This window comes from Taudactylus pleione, unplaced genomic scaffold, assembly GCF_031769625.1.
Source record: "Taudactylus pleione unplaced genomic scaffold, aTauple2 ptg000518l, whole genome shotgun sequence".
Classification (NCBI taxonomy): domain Eukaryota; kingdom Metazoa; phylum Chordata; class Amphibia; order Anura; family Myobatrachidae; genus Taudactylus; species Taudactylus pleione.
In genome coordinates this window covers 3,734,352-3,760,798 of record NW_028284920.1, presented here as the reverse complement: position 1 = coordinate 3,760,798, position 26,447 = coordinate 3,734,352, and positions in this window count along the sequence as shown.

Genomic DNA, 26,447 nt, shown 5'->3' with positions numbered 1-26,447 from the left:
AGCTTTATTTTCCCCAGCCCCTGTGTCTCTCCGCTTTATATTCCCCAGTCCCTGTGTCTCTCCGCTTTATTTTCCCCAGCCCCTGTGTCTCTCCGCTTTATATTCCCCAGTCCCTGTGTCTCTCCGCTTTATATTCCCCAGTCCCTGTGTCTCTCAGCTGTATTTTCCCCAGTCCCTGTGTCTCTCAGCTTTATTTTCCCCAGCCCCTGTGTCTCTCCGCTTTATATTCCCCAGTTCCTGTGTCTCTCAGCTTTATTTTACCCAGCCCCTGTGTCTCTCCGCTTTATATTCCCCAGTCCCTGTGTCTCTCCGCTTTATATTCCCCAGTTCCTGTGTCTCTCAGCTGTATTTTCCCCAGTCCCTGTGTCTCTCAGCTGTATTTTCCCCAGCCCCTGTGTCTCTCAGCTTAATTTCCCCCAGATCAATGTTTTCCCCCTTTCCCCAGCCCCTGTGGCTTTCACACACACCCCTCTTACCCAGCCCCATCACACACATCCATCTTCCCCAGTCCTTGTGTCTGTCACACACACACACCCCTCTTCCCCAGCCCCTATGTCTGTCACACACACCTCTTCCCCAGCTCCTATGTCTGTCACACACTCATCTTCTCCAGCCCGTCTGTCACACACACCTCTACCCCAGCCCCTGTGTCTGTCACACACACCTCTTCTCTAGCCCCTGTCTGTCACACGCCACCCTCTTCCCCAGCCCATGTCTGTCACACACCACCCTCTTCCCCTGCCCATGTGTCTGTCACACGCCACCCTCTTCCCCAGCCAGTGTCTGTCACACACCACCCTCTTCCCCAGCCTCTGTCTACCACCCCCCTTCATCTGCAGCTCCCCACCACTCACCCCGTGACTATCTACCTGCTGCGCTGCCTGTGTTCCTCTGTCTTCCCTGGCAGCTTCTTTCTAATTCAGCGGCACGATGTCATGATGTCTGTGCCAGCCCATCCTCCCTATTACTGCCGGGTTGATCTAGCCGCAATCATCATGCCAGATGCCCTGCTTACACAGCAGGTGGCAGAGGCAAGGAGGACACGTGAACTGGGCTCCTAAAATTCCTGAGGGTTTGGGGCCCCTCGGAATCTCTGGGCCTGGTACAAGTGTCCCCTTTGTACCCCTCTGTTGCAGGGCCTGCCGCCGGGGTCCCAAAGCATTTCCCTACTATTTTTTCAGAAAAAAACCTCCCGGTGCTCAAAAAATGAAAAACCCCGAACCTAATTGAATAGCAAAAATTGCGCACCTGCAGGAAAAACTCTGTAGGTGTGGGATTTTTGCTATTCTCGCACCTAACTGAATATGCCCCATACTGGTCAGAGTACTAGTCAGCCTCTTGCTGCTCTGGGTATGCGGATTCCGCCTGGAGTTCTTGTTACCCTTCACCTTTGCAGCTTCCAGTTTTTCTTCAAAGATCAGTGTACCGCAGGAGACACCGGGCTGCAGCTGCTTCCCGGTTCCTTCCTATGAGACTTGGCTGCACATATAGATGACATGAAAGGGAGAGGAAGTGGCGTCAAGGGGGGTGTGGACGCAGATGCTGTGACAACAAAGTGTCGACTCCCCCTCAGTGACAGGAGCCGAGTGCTGCACTGTAGCATTATGTGCCTCATGCGGCTCCTGATACAGTGAGGGAGCCAGCACTGCAAATACACTGGTCCCCGTGGGCATTCCGCACCTCCGGGATCCCCCCAGAGAGACTACAATGGTGTGGCCATGCGCCCTACCCATGAGGACACACCTCCTACCCACGAGACCACACCCCTTTTTACTGGCATGCGGCTTAGCCACGCGCACCGCATCGGGTTTCACACAGAAGAGGAACGCCACTGGGGAGAGGAGATATGGATGAGGTCAGGGCTGATCCTTGTGACCACTGTGATAGGGTGGCTGGTTCTTGGAGAGGGGCCAGCCACCAGGAAGTAGCGTGATGTCGGGGTTTACGTTGAGCAGAGCACTGCAGTTCAAGTGCAAAATATGTACCCAACTCTGAAACAGATTCAGAGCAGTGGAAATTTTTAAGCAGCATCCAGAGCTACTGTTCATGCATAAGGGGTGGGTACACACACCAGTAGACCAGTCACCAGCCTTCCTTTGAATTGGCCCTGCCCCCGATAATAGTGGATGGAGCTCCAAAGCAGGGGGGCCCACCAGGGATTTACCTGGCTCCCAGACAAGCTAGTTCGACCCTAACTACATGATCACATGACATTTTTGACAGTCATTCATTTGAAGATGTCATCTGAATTAATTGCTTACGGTACTGGGGTATGATGTGTCAGGTGATCGGAATGATGATTGCAGAGTCTATACAGTGTGCTTGAAATCGTGTGTTCTTGGTGCGTATTATTGTCAGTGAAACTGGAAATTTTGTCACATCCTGAAAGTCCTGACTACAGCAAAGTTGAAGTGTTTCCTACCTGCCCCGTATTACACTTGACTTCAGCAGAGCTGCAGTGTTTCCCGTCCACTCTGTGTAACTCATCTCTTGATTTCAACAGAGCTTCAATGTACTGTGTCTGCACCATAGACGTAACTAGGGGGTTTGGCATCCAGGGCAAGTTGAAAAAAAGCCACCATCCCCATTAATGTGACCCGGGCCTATTGCCCAGCATCACTTATAGCCTCAGAAGCTCGGGCCTAATGCCCCCTATCAGTGCCACAGGCCTAAGGCCTAAGTACCCCCACAGGTCTAATTCCTGACAACCTGGTGGTCTAGGGAAAAGTTAATAATGGGAAGGTGCCATAGAGGGCCTACCTGTCCGATGGGAGAGGCTGCAGTGGGGAACTTTGTTTGCTGATTTACTTTTCCATGGCACTGCAGCACTCTCTGACTCTCTGCTGCATTCTTCTGCCACTGGCTCATCCTGCCCAGTGGCACCATCGCTGGAGATCTTCTCTCTTGAGCCCAGCGACTTCTGGCCTCTTCTGTGGCCACAAGAGCTATTTGCACGGCATCCGTGTCCTTCTAACTGACTCTTCTGCTCAGTGGTGTCTGACATCAGATGCCATGGGTGTGGCCAGTGCCAAATTAAAATTTCCGCTGCACCCAGCTTGTGAACGGTGCCAAATGTCACCCGCCGCTGGTCCTTGACCAGCACTGGGAACAGACACAGTGTCCCAGAGCTGACCACTGATGTGTCCTTCTGGGGACACATCTCACCGGACTGCAGTACTTCTGGCGCTGGGCTCAAACACTTGATCCCAGCACTGGGCAATGCCATGCCCCAACCCACCCTCCTCTCATTACACCACTGCTCTGCACTGACTCTAAAGTACTTTGGACAGACTTGCTTCTGGATATCCTGTGTCAACAGTTTTCTGTTCGTCTGGTCACCTGCATGAAAAGAAAGTTCACAACTTTCACGTGAGATAAATTCCTATAATCTCTATAGTTGTTCATGCATATGAAGATAGAATGAGCTTAGCGGTAACTCAGTGTTCCAGCTGAGCATCAAGTTCAATAATTGAAGTCTGGAACACTGGATGTTCTTATTTCCATCTTCCAATTGTTTCACTTTTTACAGAGGGGAGATGGATAACCAGAATGAGCTTTGTGCTCTCCAAGAATCACATCATGATTCACAACGTCCCAACCATTTAATTAAGAAGTTGGCAGGATGCAAATGGGTGACCTATTGTTACAGAAGTCTGTTGGACTCCTCAGAAATTAAGGAGTAACCTAGACATTCCAGGAGAGTAAGCAAGTATGCACTAGCATACATTTTTTTTAATCAACAGACAATTAACCTACCAGTATGTTTTTGGAATGTTGGAGGAAGCCAGAGCACAAGGAGGAAACCCACACAAACGTGAGCAGAACATATGAACTCAATATAGATAGTGCCTTGGATTGGAATCAAACTCGAGACTCCAGTGCTGTTAGGTAGCAATGCTAACCATTGTGTGCCAATGACTTTTAACAATGTGTAAACATATTAATCAATGATACATTCTTTCTATTTACATATCTTAACTTATATGCTAGGTTTAGTGGTCTTTTAAGGCTAGGACAATATGATTCTAGAAATACGATACAACAAATAAAATTTGCTTAGTTTCATTGCATTCTTTGGAGCCAAATAAAAAGAAAACACTGTATGAGGCAGCTGTACAATGTTATGCCCAGAAGCAATTTTGTACTATACTATAAATTTGAGGCTTCTAAAATGACCAAACTGCTCCATTAATGTTTATGGAAGTTGCACTGTGATAAATAAAAATGTGTACTGCAAGGTATTTTGTGTCATTTTACATGATGTTGCATTTGTGTTTCTAATGAGATTATGTGCTAGACAGTGGCAAATATAAACCGAAACAATACGTTGCTGAATAGGGGCTCATGCAGAGTTGAACACAAATATAAAATGCGGGTGAAAAAAAAGATTAATTTTGTGTAGGCTGCAGAGCTGCAGGTGTAGAATATGCATCGATTTTACACTAGGGGGTAAATTTACTAAGATGGGAGTTCTATTAAAAAGTGATGTTGCCCATAGCAACCAATCCGATTCCAGGTATTATCTTCTAGAAGGTGCTAGATAAATGAGAATTAGAATCTGATTGGTTGCTCTGGGCAACATCACTTCTTAAATAGAACTTCCATCTTAGTAAATGTATCCCTAGGAAATAATGGGGCACCAAGTTATCTCCAGGGGAAATCACCAAATCTTGGTTTATAGTGTAAACCCAATATGTACACAATATAGTACTTTAATGATGTATCATATATATACAAAATCTGTTTGTGTCTAAGGTCCTGATTCAATCTAAGTGGTCACACATCTGCAATTTTATGCAAATTCCACAACAAGCTCCTTCCTTTGTGTGCATCCATGCAGCCTAATGTGCAAGGTCTGAGACAACCACTTTTAGTGCACGCTGCAATACTGATTGGTTCGTCCTTATACGCCACCAACAGACACACCAACTAAACTTGCACCTGCCCTATGACAGATGCAGTTTCAGCATCTGACTATGGCCTCCTGCACTTGCGCCTGTGCAACATTTTGCACATTCCTATCCCAACCACATTATACAGCAGAATAACCATCTATGCCCCAGCTCTCTTTATAGACTATCACTTCAGCAACACCACACATTTACAAATACAGAGCCTGCGGCTACCCAGACCTGGACATCTACCATGGGTAGGAGACGGGGGCATACCCAAGGCTCTAGTTCTGGAAGTCCTGTCCTGATTCTACCCCTGGCCATGGGTGGCACCACGACGGTGCCCCCCCTCAGCCGGCTTCCCTGGCGAGTGCCATCCTGGCCAAGGGGTACATACGCCCCTGCCTAAAGTACTTATGAGCAATTCTCATATAAAGTTGTGCATATCTTGGTTGCTTCTTACTTAATGGGTGTTATTGCATGGCAAAGGGGCGTTTATCCTTACAGCTCATAAGCAGCGATCAAAACTTCATACATTATGTAAAATTATCTGTACTTAAGTTAAAACCACGTGGGCAATCCTAGTATGGACCATGATGTTATTAACTATAATTACTAGAAAATAGAACCTTTAGTTGTCAGGTAAAATTTATTATTTAAATTATTTTAAAAATTACATATAACACATGGCCGGTGAAAAAACATGCAGATTTAAAACATATAGGGCCCTGATTCAGACCCACTCGCAAGTGGGCGTACGCACGTTCGCCATACGTAAAAAAATATTTAAATTCAAGCACTCGCTCGTTTTTTCCTACGCAGCTAAAAATCCGCCCCAAACTCAGGCGACCCCTCCTCTGACTAACGAGCGTGCCAAATAGCGAGCGTACATCCCCGAAATGGCTTGAAGGGAACGCACGCACAAGTACAAACCGGAAGTGGGACTGTCAGATTCCGATTACCTGCTCGTTTTTTCGGCCTACCTCCCTCAATCGTATCATGCCAATCAATATATCAATTAGCTTAATTTTTTTTTTTTTATCAACACAATGCAATAAACTTTAATCTTGTCCGTGTTTGTATTTGCTCGCAGAATACGTACGGCTGAAACCTTCGCTTTTATTGTTCCAAAGACATGTTAGCCCCAATTAAACAATTGTTCTATTTGTTTGTCTCCCCACAATTTTTCTGTGGTTCATTTCTTTATTTAAATTAGCTTACGCATGTCACTGCATCAAGCCTATCATAACTCTCAAGAGATTTCTGGCCCTGTCGAACACATGACTCATACACTAACCAATAGAATTGGTCCTGTTAATTTCACAAATACATTAGCCAATCAAATTTTTTTTGGGTGCTTTATTAAAAATATTTTGTCAAAAAAACACCATTGCCATCATGAGATCCGCCGCATTCACCAGGCGCGAACTGCTGGTGCTGACGGAGGTGATGGACAGGAGGATCACCAGTCAGCCTCCACCCATCTCCAATAGGCGCAAGCGTTCCGCATATGCGGAGGTACGTCGACGCCTGCGCTCCTTCGGCTCACGCCGACATATTGGCCAGCTGGAGCGCAGGTGGTCGGACCTGCACCGGCGGACGCCCCGCTTGCTGGCATGCTTTCGCATGCAGATTGCGGAAAGTAAGTGTTCTGGACTGTGGTTTTCAAGTTTTTCTTGTGGGCCCTAACTGCGTGTGCATGTTTTCATGTCTGTCCTATTGAGTCATTGTAGTCATATCTGCATGTGCATGTTTTCATGTCTGTCCTATTGAGTCATTGTAGTCATATCTGCATGTGCATGTTTTCATGTCTGTCCTATTGAGTCATTGTAGTCATATCTGCATGTGCATGTTTTCATGTCTGTCCTATTGAGTCATTGTAGTCATATCTGCATGTGCATGTTTTCATGTCTGTCCTATTGAGTCATTGTAGTCATATCTGCATGTGCATGTTTTCATGTCTGTCCTATTGAGTCATTGTAGTCATATCTGCATGTGCATGTTTTCATGTCTGTCCTATTGAGTCATTGTAGTCATATCTGCATGTGCATGTTTTTAAGTCTGTCCTATTTTTTTTTTTTTTTTTGGTTTCCTGTTGAAACTAACAACAATTTTTTGGTCATTTTTTAGGGGCACAGCAAACACTACGGTGGCATCGCCACACAAGATGCCGGTCCCGGCCCCTCTCTCCAACCCCCAATTCCTCTATTCCCCCCTCCTCCCCAGACCCTGTGGCCGATATTTCTGGACTACTTCCCCTCCAGCCCAATTCCCCCTCTCCTCCATCCGTCCCTCCTCCAAATACCCCCTCCCAGGATCAAGAAAACACCCTGCCCCTCGGGTTGGGGAATTTAGCCACCTCCGAGGTGGTCCAGGGAGTGGCTTCTGGCTCTCTCGTTTTGGAGAACGGTATGTTTTTAAAGTTTATTTTGGACACCACAAACTGTTTGTATGTAATCATGTGTCGTCCCCATTTTTTTAAACTTTTTTTCGCCTTAGGGTATTTTTGGGGGTTGTCTGTACCTGTTCCTGCTGATGTCACCATACACATATCACACCTGTGTGCCTTTTTTTAGGGCCCTTGTATTTTTGGCATACGACATTTTGGGGTTTTGGGTTTTATCCGTGTAATTTTTTTTTGGCCCTCAAGCTTGTAAGTTTGTGTTTGCTTGTTTTTTGTTTTTTTACAATGTTGCTTCATTATCGATTTATTAATCCCCAAACTTTTGTCACCCACAGAGGAACAGAGGCGTCGGGAAGAGATTCTGAATTGTGTGGGCCGTATGCGGGAGCAGGTCACCGGGCTAATGCAGGGCCTTGAGCATCTGTTGGTCCTCCTTAGGAATTAGTGTTTTTTTTATTTTTTTTACAAATTGTTTCTTAATAAATCTGTTTAAAATCAAGCTCTGTCTCATGCGTTTGGAGTAAATCCAAGATTCTTTACACTGACATAAGTAGACTCTTAAAGCAAGGTTTGCCCCAGAAACTCACTACAGATTGTGTGTTGTATTTCGAATGCAAACAGGCACAAGAAACACCTCCCAGTACCAATGTCATTTTCCTTTTTTGTGTTGGTCAACATGATAGTTTACACCATTTTTCAGGTTCCTATTTGGTGGCCAAACTGCTCAGGACAATCTTACGAAGGCAACTGATTGTACACGATTCCTTGTTGTGTTGGTTAGTACCCCGAAAACATATTACATTTTAGCTCCACTTGCTTCATTACTGGGCTACCCCTTAGGTAAAATTAACGTTTGGGAGTTTGTTTACACTTGCTTCTAACGTGCCCAAAAAGGAAACAAATTACACTCTCCAAATATTTATTCACAACAGAAATCAAAATCCAAAGTGGTCACTCACAAACAAAACACACAGTGATAATCAGAAAAACTCCACATACCAAAAAAACTAAACAAACACACAACAAATCAAGAACTGGTTGACGAAGGTCCATGTCCACATGATTTCAAAAATATGGCGTTGCAATATTGGTGTCAGAATATATTCCCGAAGTTTCCACAGAAAGGTTTTGTAAGGGTAGCAGGAATTAGTCATCGTGGGAGTGCCAAAGATTATGCAAACAAACAGAAGATGGTGCAAGAATTAATATAAAAAAAGATGAACGTTAAAAAAACGGAACACATTGGGTATACACACTGTTGTTTGATCAATAATTACCTAAAATATCGGGCCACCACATCATCGCGTATGGCCCCCCCACATACTGACCTCCGACCAACCTCGGGGGGGCCATCCTCAGGTTAGGCATCCTCTGGCTGCATTGGAACACCACTCCTTATGGCGATGTTGTGAAATATCCCACACAGGACCACAATTTTCGAAACCATATCCGGCAAATACATGAGCTCGCCACCAGAGCGGTGGAGGCATCTGAATCGGCCTTTTAAAAGGCCGATACAGCGCTCCACCACTTGCCTGGTGGCTGTAAGTGCGGTATTAAACTCACTTTGTGGACCTGGTGTGGGAGCCAAGTAAGGAGTGAGCAGCCAGGGCATGCAAGGGTATCCACTGTCTCCTGTGAAAAAGAATAGACAACATCAGGATCACTGTGTATCAAGCTTAACATTGTTATGTACTAAAGGTCTCCACTTACCCAGAAGCCACGCATCACCAGCTTGTAGGTTGTTTAATTTGTGCCATATCCCTGATTGCCGGATGACGAAGGAGTCATGTGCACTTCCTGGTAATTTTGCATTCAGGGACAGGATCTGGAGGGAGGCATCACATACCACCATTACATTCAGGGAGTGATAGTGTTTCCTGTTTCGAAATATGGCCTCCAGCCATGCTGGAGGCTGAAGTGGTATGTGAGTACCATCCACAACCCCTATGATGTGTGGGAAGCCAGCTATTTGGTAAAAATTGGCCTTGGCCACACTAAGGGCACCCATATCCAAAGGCATTTGAATAAAATGATGGAGGTGCTTGAAAAGTGCCTCCATCACTGCCCTCAGGATCCGGGAAAAGGAGGATTGTGAGATGCCCGCCACTATTCCCACCGTTGTTTGAAACGATCCTGAGGCACAGAAATGTAACACCGACATAAATTGCGTAAGTGGTGGTATTGCTGTAGGACTGTCAATTTGCCGCTCAAGATCACTCTCTATTAATGAGAGAGTGTCTATGATGATTTTGGGAGGAAGACGGTAGCGTCTTAAAACCTCATCATCGGGCATTCCAAAAAGGGTGACACGTGTTCGAAATATCTGGGGCCTTGCACGCCTATGATGCCTACGCCTGGGACGAGATTGAGGTTGGTCGGCTTCCGGGAGCATGGCCAGAACAATCCGCCCTAGATCACCCTGAAATGGCAAGATTGGAATGTAAGGCTTTGGACCCACCCCAAAAGAAAATTCAAAACAAGTTAGCTTGATGATACCATCCATTGCTGCTTACATGCCGGGGTATTGTCATGATACGTCCAAACTGAAATTAATCACAAAAATTATTTTACAAATTTCACTCTGTGCATTTTTGTTTCTAAATTTTGTGCTAGACCAAACTTAAAATATGCAAAACACACATTTGGCAAAAGTGCAAAACGACATTGCACACAGTACATCAAAATGGGTTGAAATGTTTGCACAAAAAGCGAAAGGGCAACCTCAAAAATATAAAAATGATTAATAAGCATTTTAAAAAGCGCTAATTAGTTCGCAAATACAAGTCACAATAGTAAGTAGTAAAAATGCGCTAATTAGTTCGCAAATACAAGTCACAATAGTAAGTAGTAAAAATGCGCTAATTAGTTCGCAAATACAAGTCACAATAGTAAGTAGTAAAAATGCGCTAATTAGTTCGCAAATACAAGATAAAAAATGGACTTACCAAGAGCAAATATATAAGAGTCCAAATCAAAAGGTCTTTGGGTCCGAAATTAATCAAAAGCTAAAATAGATGAAAATAGGGATCCAAAATGTAAAAAAACGAAGAAACACAATGAAACAACAATTGATCAAAAGTTAGACTTCACAAAACTTACCAAATCAAGAAACGAGGTCCAAAAAATAAAAAGCAAAAAAGAGAACGGAAAATAAAAACGCAAATCTACCAAACAAAATAATCTCCAACCGCCAACTCCTTTATACGCAAACAATACACTCCAGCCAAGGTAACCTCCAACAATCCAAAAACGCCACCTCGACTCGAGACACACCAAGCCATAAATAGTGTTTCGTTTCCCGCACAAATTAAGGAGGGATCATAGGAACGCACAATCAATGATGCGGCCGCAAAATAAGGACGCATGCATAAATACGTCACGAAAACACATTAAAATTCTGGTGTATTTCTTGTTTGGACCTCAGACATGGCGACAGACCAGGGAAACAATGCCCAAGAGTCAGGCGGTAAGTCTTTCATGCATTTTGTATCAATGATTAATTTGAAACATAAGATTGGGCAAGTTGTGATTTTGTGAAATCTGAATATTTACACAAATAGGTGAGGAGGATGACATGGAAGAGGCTGCTGGGCCCAGTATTCCGGCCAAAGCTGCCAAAAAAAAAAGGCAGCCACATTTCACAAGAAAGGAGATGGAGGTTTTGATACAGAAGTGTGTGGACATCCTGCCACAGGCAGACAGGAATATGAGTCTAAGCCAGAAGGGGAGAATGTGGGAAGAGGTAGCCGTTGCTGTCAATAGGGTGGGTGATTATGTCCGTCTAGCCCGGGATGTCAAACGGCGGTAAGTAAACACTTGCCCCCCCTAAAAACAAACACCATTTTAAACAAAAGGATAATGGCTTCCATTTTTTCCCACAAATGGGGCGACTTCAAATATCGCCTAAAGCAAAAGTCGCGGACAGGGCTAGGCATGCAAGGGGGACAGGTGGGGGTCCCACCCCTGTGTCATTGGAGTTGACGGATTTAGAAGAGCTGGCACAGGGGTGTGTGCAGCCTGTGGAGGTGTTTGGCGTGTCCAACATGGATACGGACATGCCAGACTTTGCGGCTCCTCATGTTGTCCCAGGTAAATCTTTTGATGTCATCAACTCTGAAATGTTATTGTGCCAATATGTAGATTCTAATGTGAGTCTTTTCTCTTTTTTCCTAACAGAGACACAGGCGGATGAGTCTGCTCCAGAGGGGAGCCTTGGCCGCCGAATTTCTGCTGGCTCGGCAGGGGAGGAACCAGTACATCCGGCTGAGGACCCTGCAGAAGCCAGTCCAGGGCAATCCCCCTCGCAGGCAGTGTCCCTCCTCACAGAACTCAATTTCAAATCGGATTTCCATACGGAGATTCTGCAGAGGATGGACGCCAGTCTGGTACGGGTGGCTGAGGCCCTGGAGCAAAATGCTGCGGCCAACGTGACCATTGGTCAGGCCCTGGCGGAAAATACCAGGGCCAACATCCGCATCGCCAATGCCCTGGAGCAGCTCGTTCGCCAGCACATGGTGGAGCCGACCTCCCTTCCTGCCGGAACATCAGGATCCTCCACCTCTGGCACAACATCAGCCAATCCTCCAAATGTGCCTAGCCCTGTGCCTAGTCCAGAGGCCACAACATCTGCCTCTGGACAGGCCAGCCCGATGACATCCCGGACCCGGTCTGGCGCCCTCCCTCCCCCATCCAAACGGGTGAAAAAACGGTGACAGCAATGGTGACTTTTCCCACAATCCTTCTGTGCTTGGCTCATATTCTTTTCTGGTCAAAACTTCCCTCTCCTTTCTTGTGAAATGTTTTTAAATTTTGGATGTATGTTTATGTCAACAGTTATGTTGGGCCAATTTGTTTGATTTTGGGACATATCTTTGGCAAAAAAAGATGTCCCCAATATTTTAATTTTTTATTTTTTTGTTTGAGCAATAAATTGAAACAAAAAATCTGACATTGGATTGTGAAATTATTGTACAAATGGGTTACATTTAATCCTGGACCAAAAGGCAAAAACTGGCAAAAAACAAGAAAAATTAAAAAAAAAGAAATGGGCTCTTTAAGGAACGTTTAAAAAATCATATAACGAGGCAAATTCAAGAGGTAAAAATAAAATGGTGCGAAAATTAAAACATGATGACATTATTGTTACAATAGGCCCTAACCACCAAATTGAGGGCAAAATAAACCCCCACAAATGTACGCAAATTGATTGTGTCATCCTGACATTAGCAGCTCTGAGTTCCACCTGCGTACGGTTTTGTGCTATCCCAAAAAACTGATTTCAAAACACATACCAAGCCGGTTTTCAATCCAACACTAATTGCTTTTCAGCCCTCCCGCGATTAATCGCAACAACATCGTGGAGTCCCGGGACGGAGGAGAAGGCCATCGCCAATGTGGTAGAGTAATCCAGACCCTAAGCTGTGCGAGCATTTTGAAGGGAAAGAGGATCATCCAGTGACGTATGAGTCGGTCCGAACACATTTTACGCTCGCATTTGCTAATGTATGTACGCCCCAAAAACGCCTCGCCACGCCTGCGTTTTTCCATCTCCACCCCCGTCAACACCCAAAAACGCCCTGTTCTGTCAATCACATTTGACATGTCACTTTCTGTACGGTATTTGACGAACGAGACCCAAAAAACTCGCAATCTGCCGTACGCACATGCGCAGTGTTACACCGACGCATGCGCGGTTATTCAACATCGGAACGCAACGAGCGTACTGCTGTTTGCGAGTGGCTCTGAATGAGGGCCTAAGTTCACAACTTTCCCGTGAGATAAATTCCTATAATCTCTATAGTTGTTCATGCACATGAAGATAGAATGAGCTTTAGCGGTAACTCGGTTAGTAAACGTCACAACAGCATACAACGAGTTCATGGAACTCTTGTTTGGTAACTTGTTTACTTACAACTATTAAGATGTTATTAAATCCTGATGTGATAAACTTCAAAAGCTTTTATAGGAATTTATTCTCCATGAAGCCAATGGTATCCTATGGTTCAGTCTGTTATTTCAAACAGTGTATATCAGACACTTCTATCTTCCTCCTAGCTGCTGGGAGCATCCAATAGTGCAGTTTAGCAGAGGGATCCCACAAGATTAGAGTAAATGTCCATGTTGATACACTTCCAATGATCCTTCTAGGCAAAGCATGTAATTACCGGCTATTTTAGTGTGACCAGTCCTTTATGCATTTCTTCGCCTTACCGCTTCACCGACTTATCAGCGGCTACCTCAAAAGATAAACAGCAGTTCTAAAAGTCAAGCTTTTCTAGCATCCCCTATTAGTTCGGCACATGCATATTCAAGTGTTCCGAACCCTAGTTTCAGTGATCCGTGGTCTCCACATTGCCATGCGTTCTGTGTGCATCCAGTATACCCATGGTCTATCCAGGGCTGCCATCAGCAATTGTGGGACTGACTAAATAGGCAGAGCCCCAGGCCCCCATGCCACCCCTTCCTCCCTGGGACCCCCTGCACCTTCCACGCTACCTTTTTTCAAGGTTTATTAAATGTGTACCAGTGCTCCTCTGCCTGGCATTTTTTCCACTTCCTGGTTTATTCAATCTAATGATTTACTTACCTCATCTCAATATAAAAGGGAGGATGGACGCGCTGTCACAAAGCAGCTGGTGATAAAGGGATAGTCAGTCCCTATAAGGAAACAACATACAAATATATACACAAAAAAACAGCGCTGAATTAGATGGACGGTGTAATATAAACAAAGTTTTATTTAAAAAACAGAAATACCTCAAATAAAAAATGAATGAATAAAAGTTCACAATAGAACAAGATGAATGAATGTCTGTTCCTGTGTAATAAACAGCTGGACCTAGGACAACCTCTAATACGTCCCATACAGATAAATAGATATATGAAGGTAGCACTTAATTACCATGAGGTGGTGTGTAAATCACCAGCCCAGTCCTTAGCATTCCAGATGCAGCACTTGGTGAGCTGTGCAATCAATCCACATGGAAAGTACCAGTATATGCCAAAGGGGTCCAGGAGGAGTAGAGCAGAGTCCAAATTATAGTCCAGCAGTATCACAGGAGTACAGAGGGGTCTCAACGCGTTTCACTGGGTAAAGAAGACCACCCAGCTTCTTCAGTATTCATACTCCTGAAGAAGTTGGGTGGTCTTCTTTACCCAGTGAAACGCGTAATTTTTTATTTGAGGTATTTCTGTTTTTAAAATAAAACTTTGTGGTTTATATTACACCGTCCATCTTATTCAGCGCTGTTTTTTTGTGTATATACTTACCTCATCTCTCCTTGAAGAAGGCTCTGAGTCCTTCCTTCTGACTTCCTCTTCTCCGGCAGACCCTGGAGCTGCTCCTCTCGCACTGCAGCTCCTCCGACTTCTCCCGTCCAGCGGCCCGCATGACGTCACACGCGCCGACTACAAAATAAACTTTATTGATATCCAGAACCGGTAGATGTCACCTCAGTGCTGTGTTTAGGTTAAAGCGGCCAGAGCAGGCCAGCCTCCTTTTTTTTAATGAGGCCTGGGTAGTGCGGGCCGGGTCGGAGGATGGTAGAAGTGGCCACCAAGGGGGAAGTACGGGGTTACATGCTATATAGCGGCAGTATGAACGGACAGACCCGCCACTCCTGTTCTGGCAATGTCCAGGCCCGGGACTCCAGTGTCGGCAGTCCTTCCCTGATGGTGGCCCTGGGTCTATCTATGCATTACACTTGTATTCCACTATTATAACATCAGGCATATTTTAACGTGGATTACCTTAGTGATGCCTGTTTTTCAGCGTGGGTTATCTTGATGATACTTTTTGGTTATTTGTGCATTCCGTTTTAAGCATCATGTACCCTGTATAGTATCTGTTCTATACGTAAGGGGTTTATTTTTCTTATACAAATATAAAACACCTGCCTAACTGTTGATTAAATTATATTCATATAAAACATATACTTAAATATCATCATTGAGTAGTGTTACAATTATATAGATATATCAAAATGGGTTATATCAAAATGGGTAATAGCCTAGTAATTAAAAAAAGTATATAAAAAGCACCTCATTATAAATTAATAAATATATTTTTTAATATATATATATTTATATGTAATATATTGTTTAACTCAATCACATCCCATATTGTATATAGTTATTACATAGGGGACATTATATACAGTACAATTATCTGTACTTAAGTTAAAATTACGTGAGCAGTCCTAGTACCATGATTTTATTAACTGCTCAGCCAATCATCAGAGACTTGGTAGTACACAGGGGATAAAAGGTATGGTAGTCTTTTGTTCTGTGTCAGACTTGAGAGACTGCACTGTCATTTTCCTGCTGTGCATGCAGCACAGAATAGGCTGCTTGTCATTCTATAAGATTCTTCCTTTTTATTTGAAATTGCAACGCGTTTGTTTATGTTATCTGTAACCCTTTTTATTTATAACATTTCTATTACTAAGCATTGTACTTCCTTCGCAAATAAAGTGTTCCTTTATTAGTCTATTTCATATATGCTACAAAACCAGTCTTTAAGCAAGCTATTAGATTGCTATGGTTACACTATATCTATTATTTGTTGCTAGAAGCAGGGGGATACCACCTAACTGCATGGTAGTTTGTGTTGCCAAGTCTGTGCAATTGTGATAGAGTGTACGCTATAACTGTTAATGATTGCTAGAAGCAGGGGAAGACCAAACTATCTGTGTGGTAGTATGTACCGCCAAGCCTGCACAATTGTGATAGAGTGGTAGGGGACCTGTGGCCTTTATATTTACCGTGGGTGGTGGCAGTAAAGAGAGGTGTACAGTATAACAGATAGAGTGTTAGAACATTCATTGTATTATATTTGGCTCTGCCCTCACTGCTATCATGACTTGGGATCTGTGCAATTGCAGTCCTGATGCTAGTGTGATACACTCCACATGAATCAATTACTGCCTCTGGCCTACCGGTGTCCCTGACAACTTTGATTTTTGTTTCTTGCTTTATGAAAACTCTGTATTTGTCATGCCTTCAGCATAGGGTTTGTTATGCTACACTAATTCACAATAGCAACCCCACCTAGTGGTCAGGACAGCAGCAGTTTAAATCTGATCTATTTTGTCCTTCTTAACATTCCATAGCAGTCTGGCAATGCATTCTGGGCTAAAGGAGCTGTAAGCAGCCATTTCTTTTCTCACATGGTCCCAGACAGTCATCATTACATATGCTCAACCTGGTACAGCATCCGATAGTGAGTTCTAAGCTTCAACTGTGCCATAGATCTGCTTAGCCAGTTACGTTATGCATGTTAGTTGTACTATGTGACACTACAGCCTATAATTTGCATACTCTATGTTTCATGTTGTTTGCATATCCCATGTTATGTATATGTTTGCCTTGTATTCCCATGTACATATAGTAATTGCTTTTCATTGTTTGTTTACAGTTTTACCATCACATCACACATGCACACACAAGTGCACACTTGTTTATATGCATCGATCTGTGTACATCCAAGCAAGTTCCTCTATCGAATAATAAACTCAGTTCTTCAGATCACATCTGACTGGATTATTGGAAGATAGAGTATTGGTTATGCTGGCTGCTCCAAATTTGTCAGGCCCTTAGTGCGGGGCAGTACAGTATTCCTGAAACTGATTTATGTACACAATAAAACAAGAAAGATGGAAGTAAGATAAGATGTAAAATATGTGAGTGATGAGTCTTGTTTGCAGGAAAAATATTCCTTTTCACACCACTTCTTCTTACAGCTTAGCTGTGATATATATCCTGACATTGAGAGTGATGTGAGTATATGACAATAGGTGGACAGCCGTAGAACATGTAAAATGAATTCATACATCTATTCAGCCTGATTTAGATAAAGTAATGGCCGATTCTCAACAGAACAAGAAAATAGATACAAGAAAAAAAACACTTGTTCAATGGCATTTATAAAGAAAGCTATGCAATTGCAGTGAGAGTATTGGTTATGCTGGCTGCTCCAAATTTGTCAGACACTTAGTGCGGGGCAATACAGTAATACATTGGATGCTTCCAGCGTGTGATGCATATATCTGACTTCGTCAGCAACATTTTCTGTCAGCAAGTGGGATACATACCGACTCACAGATCTGTTACACTGCCAGCCAGAGCTACCTGCATATGACAGCACAAGAGTTTCTATACAGTCTAACCGTGGCAGCTCAGCAATAGGAGTACCACCATTGACTACACAGGAATTTCACACTGTCAGTACAGCCACCTGCATATGGCAAGACAACAGTCCCACACAATCAAACAGCCTAACAACAGTCCCAAGACCCTGACTACTCAGAGACCTGCTACAGTGTCAGCTCAGTTATCTGCACATTACAATACAGCAGCCTCTACACAGTCAAGCATTTCCATTCCATCATCATGTCACAGAAAATTACATCTTCATACAAAACAAGGTCCCAAGTCTCTAGTTCCTCCAAATCTTTATCTATCAGCAATGCAGCCCTAATGGCACGCACAAAAGCGGAAGCTGCAAAAGTGCGGGCCACCTTTGCTGAACAAGAGATGCAATTGAAAATAGAAAAATCACATCTGGAAGCAGAAAGATCATGTCTGGATGCAGAAAGAGATATGGAGAGGTCACGTCTGGATACAGAAAGATCACGTCTGGAAGCAAAAAGATCATGTCTGGATGCAGAAAGAGATATGGAGAAATACCGCCTAGAAGCAATTAGTGAGAAGCTCACTGCAGAGAAGGAGGCAGCAGTTGCTATAGCTGAAGCAGAATTCTAGAGTCTGTAGAACTTCTTAATATAAGGAGGATCAATGTGCTTGACGCAGAGCTTGGATCGCAGAATTCATTGCAACGCACATCAGAATATGTAAATCAAGCATCCAAAATAGACAGCAAACCTCAATCAGTACAAGGCATGCATTCAGATTTTGTCAGTGAAACAAGCCAAAAACACAATGCAGTGCCCCCACTAATCAACAGTGAACTGCAAACTTGCAAACAAGAGAATTCTAGACACAAGGAACCCATGAGGGACAACCTTTCCCCACACCAGGTGTCTGAATCTGCAAACTACAACAAAGGCACAACTACCCGCACACAAAAGTGGTATGATACAAGCCAACAGGAACCATACAATCTTAACAGGTATGACCACGCACCATTTACTCACCATGTTAATGCACAAACAGCATCTCCTAGAGCCAATCAAGACACATTAGACTTTGCCAAGTTTCTTGCTCACAGTGAGTTGGTCACAAAAGGACTCTCAAAGTTCAATGATCATCCCGAGAGCTTCAGAGCCTGGCAATCCTCTTTCCAAAATGTAATCAGAGGGTTAGGCCTTTCACATAGCGAAGAGATAGACCTTTTAATCAAATGGCTTGGGAATGAATCCGCTGAACATGCTAGAAGGTCAGGAGTGATCCATATTAACCACCCTGAGAAAGGCCTTAACAAGATCTGGGATAGATTAAAGGAGTGCTATGGCTCACCAGAGATAATAGAAAGTGCACTATTCAAAAGAATTGATGATTTCCCTAGGTTACCTAACAAAAGCTATCAGAGACTGAGAGAATTAAGTGACTTACTAATGGAGCTTCAAGTAGCCAAGTGTGAGGGAGACTTACCAGGACTTGCCTTCCTCGACACGGCCAGGGGCAGTAACCCTATAGTGCAAAAGCTACCTTACAATTTGCAGGAGCAATGGCTCATTCATGGTTCCAAATATAAGCAGTGGCACAACGTGCCATTTCCACCATTCTCTGTTTTTGTGAACTTCGTGCACCATCAAGCTAAGACCAGGAATGATCCTAGTTTTGCCTTTACACTGACTAGCTCAACCCCTATTCTACCTAACCCCCGCAAAATGTCAGTCGCGGTTCACAAGACTAATGTGCATTATACAGATTATACCCACAGGTCTAACCTATTCTACTCTTCAAGAGAATAAAGATAAAAATCCTGCCAAGCAGTGTCCCCTGCATAACAAACCGCATCCTCTCCTGAAATGCAGAGCCTTCAGAGAAAAGTCCCTGGAGAACCGCAAACATTCCTAAGAGAAAACGGCATCTGCTACAAGTGCTGCTACAACCCACCTTGCCAAGGATTGTAAGGTTAGTGTTAACTGCATAGAATGTCACAGCACAGAACACCACACAGCTCTGCACCCTGGACCTTCCCCATTGACTTTAGAACACAGTTATGGTGATACTGAGCATGGCAGGGAACTCAGTATGGAGCAAAGAGACACTACTGCAGTCATACCAGAGATAACTTCACAATGTACTGAAGTCTGCAAAGACACTATTAGCGGCAGATCTTGCTCCAAAATCTGTTTGGTCAGAGTCTACCCCAATGGCCAACCAGAGAAAGCTGTCAAACTTTATGCAATCCTAGATGACCAAAGTAACAAGTCTCTAGCCAGATCAACCTTCTTTGAGACCTTTAACATCAAAGGACCCAGCACTCCATACTCCTTAAGGACTTGTGCAGGGAGTTTTGAGACAATGGGGAGGAGAGCAATTGGCTATCAAGTCGAGTCCATAGACAGAAAGACATGCCTTCCCTTACCCACCATCACTGAATGCAATGAGATCCCTGATAATAGGTCTGGAATCCCGACGCCAGACGCAGCTATCCATCATGCACATTTGAAATGTATAGCACATCTGATACCAGACCTGGACCCACTAGCCCAGATAATTCTACTCATTGGGAGAGATATCTTACGAGTCCACAAAGCCAGAAGTAAGATTAACGGTCCACACAATGCTCCTTATGCTCAAAGATTAGACCTAGGATCAGTCATAATAGGAGAAGTATGTCTTGGAAAAGTGCATAAACCAGTTACTGTCAACAGCATGCTTACCTGTACTTTAGAAAACGGACGCCCTTCTCAATTTCAACCATGTCACAATCACTTCCTCATAAAGGAACTACCACACTGCACTGTCATAGACTCTCCTACTGACAACCACATCTGTGACAGCTACCAAGAAAATTTGGGGTGCACAGTCTTCCAAAGAACAAAAAGGGATGACCAAGTCGCAATGTCCATAGAGGACAATCTATTCCTGGAAATAATGAAAAAGGGACTAGTCAAAGATGATGCCAACAGCTGGGTTGCACCTCTACCCTTTAAAACACACAGACGACGCTTACCTAACAACAGAGAACAAGTATTTAAATGCTTCTCTTCACTAAAACGCAATTTCCACAGGTAACCAGTAATGAAAGATCACTTCTTCTCTTTCATGGACAAAATATTTGAGACTGGTCATGCTGAGATCGCTCCCATTCTCAAAGACACAGATGAATGCTGGTACTTACCAATTTTTGGAGTATACCACCCAAAGAAACCAGGTCAGATCAGAGTTGTGTTTGAATCCAGTGCCAAGTTCGAAGGCATCTCCTTAAATTATGTTCTCCTGACAGGACCAGACCTTAATAACAAGCTCCTTGGAGTACTCATACGTTTCCGTAAGGACTCGATTGCCTTCACAGCTGACATTCAACAATGTTTCATTGCTTCCTCGTGAGGGAAAGTAACAGGAATTTCCTAAGATTCCTTTGGTTCAGAGACAACGACCCCTCTAAAGATATTGCAGAGTACCGCATGAGGGTACACATCTTTGGTTACAGCCCTTCCCCTACAGTTGCCATCTACGGACTCAGACGTTCAGCTCAAGAAGGTGAGCTACAGTATGGTTCTGATGTTAGACAACTTGTGGAAGAAGATTTCTATGTGGATGACTGTTTAAAATCTATGCCAACGGATGAGACAGCAATCAGCCTCCTCAAGAGAGCTAAGAAAATGCTTGCCTGCTCTAATCTCAGGATTTACAAAATAGCTTCCAACAGCAAAAGAGTCATGGAAGCCTTCCCTTCTCAAGATCATACCAGTGACTTAAGGGATTTAGATTTAGGAACTGATTCTGCACCTGCTCAACGTAGCCTTGGACTCTTATGGGACTTAAAATCCGATTCCTTTACCTTGCAAGTGAACAATGAGGAAAGACCCTACACCCGCAGAGGTGTCTTGTCTGTTATAAACAGCTTGTACGACCCCTTAGGATTTGCTGCTCCTGTCACTATCCAAGGTAAAGCCTTGCTCAGAGACCTAACCTGTGAGTCAACTGACTGGGACATGCCACTTTCTCCTCAGAAAAGAGATTTGTGGGAGGAGTGGAAAAGTTCTCTGTCCACCTTAACCAACCTTTATATTACACGTTCATATGCTCCTGTGCCTTCTACAGAAGTACAAAACCAGAGACTATGTGTATTTTCTGATGCTTCAATCCAAGCAATTGCCGCTGTTGCATATCTTAAAACTGTGGATATTAGAGGCCAGTGTCATATTCGGCTTGTCATGGGCAAAGTGAAGTTAGCACCACTTCCAGAGCGTACCATACCCAGGCTAGAACTTTGTGCTGCAGTGCTAGCTGTGACAATGATCCATACCATGATCTCAAATTGTCAACTTGAGCCACACAGATTCCAAACATTCTCTACTAGGAAATCACTTCTTAGACCAATTACCTGCCTAACTCATATAGCCCATTCATTTAATCGTGCCAATTTTCTAAGAGTGACTGAATGTATAGGTTGGCATCACTGTCAAAATATTTACGCAACCAAAGAACTACAAATTCACTCAAACATCAACACTAAAGGTGTAGAAAGATACCTCAGTGAGCAAAGTTGTACATGGACTGTCAACCCGCCTCATTCTTCTCATATGGGAGGTACATGGGAAAGGATGATTGGCATAATATGCAGAATCCTTGATTCCATATTCCTACTAGTATGTACTGCAAGACTTACTCACAAGAGTTTAACAACTTTCATGGCTGAAGTCTCAGCTATCGTCAATGCCAGACCTTTGACTTCAGTTTTTGATGACCCAGAAGATCCGCTTCTGCTTACTCCTGCTACTCTTCTTACTCAGAAGACCGGGACTATCTATGCTTCTTCTGGAGAGTTCACCAACAAAGACTTATTCAAATGACAATGGAGGCAAGTTCAAAGCCCAGCAAACACCTTTTGGGACAGGTTGGAAAGACAATATATCTCTAACCTGCAGCCAAGGACCAAATGGCAAGTTGCCAAACCCAACCTAAAACCTGGTGACATTGTGCTTGTCAGAGATTGCCAGTCACAACGTAATGAGTGGCCTTTGAGTATTGTCATCAAGAAGTTCCCGAGCAAGGACAGAAAATTTCATAAGGTCGAGGTCAAGATCTGTAAGCAAGGAGAGACTAAGGCCCTCATTCAGAGCTGGACGCTCTGAGCAGAGCGCTCGCTCTGAATGAGGGCCGTACTCCATAAAAATGGAGCGTCCTCCTGGACGCTCATATAGCTGTGGGTCACCACCCACAGCTCATACGAGCGTGCAGGATGATGGTCGTGATGGTCTTGACCATCGCAACCATCGCCACTGCGACCAAAAGCCTGTGGTCGGGGTTTTCAACCACAAGCCCTGGAGTGATTTTGGCTCTATCAGAGCCAAAATCACTCCCACTGACGGTAGGCGTTCCCTTGGGAACGCCTCCGTCTGGGAGGCACGCCCCCGGCACGCCCACCAAAGGGGGCGTGCTGTCAATCAACATTGACAGCACGCCCCCTTTGATCAGACACAACGAGCGAAGGAAAGTCCTTCGCTCGTCGCGTCTGGCGAATGCGCACGACGGAGCTCCCTCCGTTGTGCGCATGCGCAGTGCACACCATCGACCCACTTGCGAGCAGACAGCCGCTTGTGAGTGGGTCTGAATGAGGCCCTAAGTTGTTTCTCAGACCAGTGTCTGAACTGTTTTTACTGTTACCTACTTAGAGTTTAAATTTGTGGTATCAATGATACCAGACGGGGAGTGTCATGCCTTAAACATAGGGTTTGTTATGTTACACTAATTCACATTAGCAGCCCCACCTAGTGGTCAGGACAGCAGCAGTTAAAATCTGATCTATTTTGTCCTTCTTAACAATCCATAGCAGTCTAGCAATGCATTCTGGGCTAAAGGAGCTGTAAGCAGCCATTTCTTTTCTCACATGGTCCCAGACAGTCATCATTACATATGCTCAACCTGGTACAGCATCCGGTGGTGAGTTCTAAGCTTCAACTGTGCCATAGATCTGCTTAGCCAGTTACGTTCTGCATGTTAGCTGTACTATGTGACACTACAGCCTATAATTTGCATACTCATGTTGTTTGCATATCCCATGTTATGAATATGTTGCCTTGCATTCCCATGTACATATAGTAATTGCTTTTCATTGTTTGTTTACAGTTTTACCATCACATCACACATGCGCACACACGTGCACACTTGTTTATATGCATCGATCTGTGTACATCCACGCAAGTTCCTCTATCGAATAATAAACTCAGGGCCTGATTCAGACCCGGACGCAAGTGGCTGTTCGCTCGTCCGCCGTACGAGCGGAAATATTTAACTTCAAGCGTTCGGTCATTTGTTCTCTCGTAGCTAATTTTCCGCCCCATAGTCTCCCAACCCCTCCTCTAGCTAGCAAACATTCAAAATAGCGACCGTCCGTCTCCTCTTTGGTTGCAGGGAACGCTCGCACAAGTCACTTCCGGAAGTGGCCCTGTCAGTTTTCGATTGCCTGCTATTTCATTCAGAAAACATACTTGAATCGATTAATGGCAATCACTATATTAATTAGCTTAATTGTTATTCACCAGTTTGCAATCCGTTTTTTTTTTCAATGTCAATAAACTTTATTATTGTTAGTGTGTGTCATTGCTTCCGCAGAATACGTACGGTTGGACCAAGGGGATGGTTGTTCAAAATTAAAAGTTTGTTTGAATGCTACTATTGTTTAGATTTTTTTTTAGGACGATTTTACAACTTTATTTTTTATATTTTAATTAGCTTATGCATGTCACTGCATCAAGCCTATCATAACTCACATTATATTTGTGAGGGAGTAGGTCACATGACTCATACAATAACCAATAGAATGGTTCCTGTTAATTTACAAAGTACATTAGCCAATCAAAATTTTTCTAGGACCTTTATTAAAACTGTTTTGTGTAAAAAAAAACATTGCCATCATGAGAGTCTACGCGTTTTGTAGGCGTGAGCTCCTGGTCCTCACTGAGGTGATGGACCAGAGAATCACCGACCATCCGCCCCCCATCACCAACCTCCGCAAGCGTATGGCCTATGCGGAGGTGCGCCGCCGCCTGCATTCCATCGGCTATCGCCGAAATATCGGCCAACTGGAACGCAGGTGGTCGGATCTGAGGCGCAGATCCCCACGCCTGTTGTCCAATTTGCGTCTGCAGATACATCAAAGTAAGTGGGGTTTTTTTGTAATTTTAAAATTTAAGCATATCTGCATGTGCATGTTTACCGTATAGCCCTGTTTCTTTATTTTGGACCTACCTCCATGTGCATGTTTACAGTATAGCCCTGTTTCTTTATTTTGGACCTACCTGCATGTGCATGTTTACAGTATAGCCCTGTTTCTTTATTTTGGACCTACCTGCGTGTGCATATTTACAGTATAGCCCTTTTTTTTATGTGTCTAAAATTTTTGCACTAAAATTGAAAATGTAAATACAAATAATTTTTTCAACATCATTTAGGGGCTGAGCGCAGACTACGACGGCGCAGACGTCGGGCTCATCCCCTATCCCCCACTCCCAACCAAACATCCTCTGCCCACTCTTCCCCAAATTCCCCCTCCACCCCAGACCTGGCCGACAGTGAGTCCCCTCCCTCTCCTCACATTCACATCCCTCCAACCTCACCCTCCCCTCCACCCCCCCTCTCTTTTCCTCACCCTCAACTTCCACCCAAATTACCCCTCCTTTATCCGTGATCCACTGGCCCACCTCTGATGAGGAGGATTTTGGGGCTACAGGCCCATTTAGCATTTTGACCGGTATGTTTCCCTTTTAAACTATGGTTGTTTTTTCATTATTTTAATTTTGGTTGATGTTGTCCTTTTGACTGTGCAGTTCAAAATTGTAAAGTATTTCTAATGATTTTTATATATATCTTTGTGAAACAATGTCCAGGATGTTTTCCCCTTACACATATGACACATGTCCAAACACTCATACTTGTGTCTTTCTTGTTTATGGTACAAACAAATGATGTATTTTTGCGTAGTTTGAAATCTAGTTTTTTTTATTTTGTTTCTTATTTTTTGTCCATTTTTTTTTTGAGAATCTTTTCGTTTTGCCTTCCTTTTGTTTTGGTCATGTTTCTTTTTTTTTTTTGTATAGTCTGACTTTTAAGTGGTTTTTTAACATCTAAATTAAGGTGTCATTTAGTAATCCGCACATTTTTTAAACCCACAGAGGACCAGAGGCGTAACGCTGACATTTCTGCTGGCTTGGTGATTCTGAGGGGCCATGTCGTAGCCATGCATGTGGCATTGGACCATATTTTGGCTCTCCTGCGCCACTAATTTCTTTTATTTAGGCCAAAAAATTATAAAAAAAATAAAATGTATTTTGATTAATTTAAGTCTCATTCCTTGTCTGTAAATCTTAGATTGTTGAACCTTACATAAGTCTACTCTTTTACCCTGAGTTTTTAAGAAATGTATATTTGATTGTAGAAAGCTCAAGTAAGTATGTAAGCTGGCACATTAAACACCTAACAATACCAATAGGTTTGTAGAATTAACAGCAAAAATCGTTTTTTCTTTTTTGGGGGTAATGTAAAAATTAAAACAAACCTGCTTACGCCTAGATTAGAAAACATACTGATTCACCATAATACCTTTGGTGTTTGTTTTTAGCCATAAAGCAGGGTAAAAACGTTTACAATTGAAGAAATTACAGGATTAGTCATTAAGCAAGTTTGCATTTTTTGGACCAGGTTACACTTGCTTGTAATTTACCAAGGAAATGTTTGTTTAACGTAAAAAAAATTTTTAATGCACACAAATAATAAACACCAAGTGAATTGACACAATAAAATCAAACATTGAAAACACACACACAAGTCCAAACAAGCCCAAAACCCCCAAAATTAAATCAAGAATCAGGAACTGTTTGAAGAAGCAGCATGCCAACATGAATCCACAAATGAGGAGAAGAAATCATTGTTCCCGAAGTTATATCCAATGTGTCCACATAAAGTCATTTGTGTTGATCAGGTAGTAGGCATGGATTTTTAGGGTCATTTCA